Below are 4,428 nucleotides of genomic sequence, written 5' to 3' on the forward strand. Positions count from 1 at the left end.
CCCCCCCCAAAAAAAAAAATCCTTTAACGGGGGAACGATGGAAGACACCCAAGGAAGAGGATTCTTCCCCGTGTCAGACATGCAATACATGACGAAATACAAAATAATGAACGTAATAAAATTATACATAGAACTAGAAATGTGTTCTCCTTAAATGTCCCCTTAAATGGAAGTTTATTGCACAACGATGATGATGATGATGATGATGGAAATGATGCTGCTATTGCTGATGAAAGTAAAGATGAGGATGATGATGATGATGATGATGATGATGATGAGGGTTTGTATCAGCTAGTGATGATGAAGATGAAGATGTGCTACTGCTCTAGCCAGGAGCAGGTGGATGATGAGGAGGATAGAGCTGCTGTTGCTGGCTATTGGTGATGATGATGTGATGATGATGATGATGATGATGATGATGATGAGGGTTTGTATCAGCCAGTGATGATGAAGATGAAGATGTGCTACTGCTCTAGCCAGGAGCAGGTGGATGATGAGGAGGATAGAGCTGCTGTTGCTGGCTATTGGTGATGATGATGATGATGAGGATGATGATGATGATGATGATGATGAGGGTTTGTATCAGCCAGTGATGATGAAGATGAAGATGTGCTACTGCTCTAGCCAGGAGCAGGTTGATGATGAGGAGGATAGAGCTGCTGTTGCTGGCTATTGGTGATGATGATGATGATGATGATGATGAGGGTTTGTATCAGCTAGTGATGATGAAGATGTGCTACTGCTCTAGCCAGGAGCAGGTGGATGATGAGGATGATGAGGGTTTGTATCAGCTAGTGATGATGAAGATGTGCTACTGCTCTAGCCAGGAGCAGGTGGATGATGAGGATGATGAGGGTTTGTATCAGCCAGTGATGATGAAGATGAAGATGACTGTGCTACTGTTGATGATGGTTAAGAATGAACTGGTGAGGAAATTGATGATGATGAAGATGATGATGAAGCGGGGCATTTGATTATAATGATAAGATGGAGTCTTTAATAAAATTGTGAGAAGAAGAAGATGGTGGTGATGGTGATGATCCTGTACACCCTGCCCCCCCCCCCCCTACAGGGGCACCCTCGCCGCCGCCCCTCCCACGAACAGCGTTGCCTCGGTGACTGCCGGTTTACGTGATGACGTCGGATGTATATGAGCGCGGGCGGCGGGATCTCGCTCCCTTTTACCGCCATCGGAGCGGAGTGTCTTTCTTCCCCGGGACCTGTACGCAGCGCAGCGCCGCTTCTCCAGTCCAGCCTCCGGACCCACAGCCAAGGTAAGACCCGGGACCCGCAAGGGGGTCCGGCGCCAACGCCCCGAGCTCAGGCGTCGTTCACTACCTCCATTTCACTTCTGCTTCAATGAATTAACAGCGGGCCGAGGAGACTGGTCCGCTCTGCTAATGCTAGTCAGACAGCGGCAGCAGCCATTGAGCCTGGCTCCACCATGATGTGCGTTAACGTTACACGGGATTAAAAAAATAATAAAACAACGGTTAACGGGTATGTCCGTTTACCCGGGAGGGCTACGGCAGTCATTGCGTTCATAGAAGCGGCACGACGTCGGGTAACTATCGGCGTTTTTCCACATTTGTTGACACGTGTCTTGTTTCTTGTATTTGGGGACTTGACCTTATTTTTTGGAGGAGGATAACGTTACCCGGGGTGGGGAACTGTGGCTGTTTGTCTGGACTTTAACAACGCGGCGCGCGGCGCTTTGTCTAACCGGAGAGTCCGTATTATTACGTAACGGAAGCTGCTGCGCGGCACCGGAGCGTCGGCACCGCTTCCTACCGGGCTGTCCTCGCGCCACGGCTCCGTGTCTCGCGACGATGCTCGTCCCACTCGCTCAGCCAGAGTAGTGCGCACCAAGCTAGCGGCTCACGAGCTAGCTAGCTTAAGTAGCCCGACCCAGCGAGGCGGTGCGGGGACGAGCGGGCAGGCCGGCTAAAGTTAGCACGGCAGTAGCCCGGGGGTCGGCTCCTCACGGGAGGAAGCGGCTTGTTGTTTGACGTCGGTCGGAAAACGTGAAGACCGGCTGGCAGGCCCGCTTGGTTTTTAACTTTTCGTTTGACTCGACTGAGTGAGCGGGCGGGCGGGCACCCAGCAGGGGCTCTGTCAGTCAGGAACGGGGCATTCAACACGTGGTCGCCGGGCAGGATTAGTAAAGGCTCGCAGAAAGAAAAAGCTCTGGTTGGTCGGGCTGCTGGGCCACACGCGAAGTTAGTTCACATTGGGAACATGCATGTTGGCCGGCGGTGGCAGGGCTGATGTGAATAAAATGTCTACTTGCAGTAACATCAGGAACTCAATACCACTTAAATTAAAACTGTAACGTTTGCCAAACACATCAGATGTCTAAAATCCTGAGTCATCAGATGAGTGGTCATGATTTGTTGCAGTGACAACGTTGCATGGAGATAACATGGACAGGTATTATTATAGGAACAGGAACACGTGACATAACCAATCATAGCACCTTGCACGCATAATCTGCTTTAATTGAAAATCTTTCAGTTTGTCCTAATTGCATTTACCTGCGGTTCTTTTTTTCCCCATTAAAAATAAGTATACACCCTAACGTGTTTTGCACAACAGCAGTACATGTGAGACGCATGCGGCTGTTGAAAGCTTTCTACTGTACTTTCCCATCAATAATTTGGCATACTGGAGTATACAAGGTGGCTGAGTGAGTGGGTGTCATCTTACTTTAGATATTGTAGTGTGATATGTGGCATATGTGCTTTTACTTCAGGCTGTGCCTTGGTTCGTTTGGTCCATTCTTGACTAAAAAGTGAAAGCTTTACAGTCTATATGTTTAATTTTTTAAATGACCTAATGCAGCTTTCTATTGAGAAATGGGACATTATAAAAGCCACAAATCAGAGTCAACACCGTCCTCTTCATCAGTTATCCCGTATGGAAGAATTTGATCTGCCACGTGACTTTGTTCTGAGCTCAGTGAACTGTCACGTCAGCTCTATAGCTGAATCATCTTGCTGCTTTAGCTGAATGTAGGCCAGCTAATATAAAGAGCAATGGTGTTGATATGATGGCTTTGATCAGAGGCTACGTTGTGCTCATTTAGAGAATTTTTTGGGGGGGTTTGAATCGTTAACTCTCTATTAAAACTCATTTCAGTGGCAGATTTTTCTGATCACGTGACTCCAGCTGTGCAGCTGTTAGTTAAAGTTTGCCCATCTAATAAGGGCTGATTTACCCCCGGGGTGACGGGTGAATGTAATTAACGACTTGACAGCATGGCAAGGCGGCAGGGAGGGGACAGCGAAAGACCAGGATCAGGACTCAAGCGATGGTTGGTACCTACTGGAATGAGTCTCAGTAGGTTGGTGTGAAATTCTGGTTGGTAGAAATAGGTATCACTCATATTTTCCACCTGTAAAAAGGAAAAGGTGTGAAACATTACGAATATTAAATAGATTTAGGCCCATTAATGTCACAGTATAACATCTCTGGGGAGAACATGGACACATCTAGGGCTTCCGTAGTTCAGTTCCTCATGGAGGTAAGGAGGAAATGGACTACCTTTGTCCTCTGGCTCTGCTGCATCTCACTCAGTTTTCTCCGGGGTGCAAGATATTCGGACTCAATATAATATCGCCATCGCAATATCACGTTGTGCACTATTATATGGAGAGGTGCACCGTATATCGATAGATACTTTATTCATCTCGAAGGAAATTTTAGACATCCTTTCATTAGCACAATATGTCAAATGTCGCGATAAGTATGCAGTATCTTGTGCAGCGCTGCGTCCCGTCCGTTGGGTGTGTGGCTCAGTTGGGTTAGAGCTCTCTTGAAACTCTAATGATCATGTTATACTGTCCAACCAGTACATGTCCTGTTGTCTTTATACTGTCCAACCAGTACATGTCCTGTTGTCTTTATACTGTCCAACCAGTACATGTCCTGTTCTCTTTATACTGTCCAACCAGTACATGTCCTGTGTCTTTTAACTGTCCAACCAGTCATGTCCTGTTGTCTTATACTGTCCAACCATACATGTCCTGTTGTCTTTATACTGTCCAACCCAGTACATGTCCTGTGTCTTATACTGTCCAACCAGTACATGTCCTGTTGTCTTATACTGTCCAACCAGTACTGTCCTGTTCTCTTATAACTGTCCAACCAGTACATGTCCTGTTGTCTTTATACTGTCCAACCAGTACATGTCCTGTTGTCTTTATACTGTCCAACCAGTACATGTCCTGTTGTCTTTATACTGTCCAACCAGTACATGTCCTGTTGTCTTTATACTGTCCAACCAGTACATGTCCTGTTGTCTTTATACTGTCCAACCAATACATGTCCTGTTGTCTTTATAATGTCCAACCAGTACATGTCCTGTTCTCTTGTCTTTATACTGTCCAACCAGTACATGTCCTGTTCTCTTTATACTGTCCAACCAGT

At 46.7% G+C, this 4,428-nt stretch overlaps 1 protein-coding gene and 1 long non-coding RNA gene across 4 annotated transcripts in view; one reads left to right on the forward strand and one right to left on the reverse strand.

Annotated features, from left to right (window-relative positions):
• Positions 1-1,125: 1,125 nt before the first annotated feature.
• Positions 1,126-4,428, forward strand: part of nap1l1 (nucleosome assembly protein 1-like 1) — a 19,351-nt gene continuing 16,048 nt past the window's right edge. For all 3 annotated transcript variants that reach the window (XM_032511123.1, XM_032511121.1, XM_032511122.1), the window contains exon 1: positions 1,126-1,274. The gene's annotated coding sequence lies outside the window, so the exon portion shown is untranslated. The remainder of the gene's footprint in view (positions 1,275-4,428) is intronic.
• LOC116686155 (uncharacterized) overlaps positions 1,383-4,428 on the reverse strand; it is a 20,216-nt gene continuing 17,170 nt past the window's right edge. Inside the window, exon 4 of the long non-coding RNA XR_004331163.1 lies at positions 1,383-1,392. This is a non-coding gene — a long non-coding RNA (uncharacterized LOC116686155). The remainder of the gene's footprint in view (positions 1,393-4,428) is intronic.

Source organism: Etheostoma spectabile, unplaced genomic scaffold, assembly GCF_008692095.1.
Source record: "Etheostoma spectabile isolate EspeVRDwgs_2016 unplaced genomic scaffold, UIUC_Espe_1.0 scaffold317, whole genome shotgun sequence".
Taxonomy (NCBI): domain Eukaryota; kingdom Metazoa; phylum Chordata; class Actinopteri; order Perciformes; family Percidae; genus Etheostoma; species Etheostoma spectabile.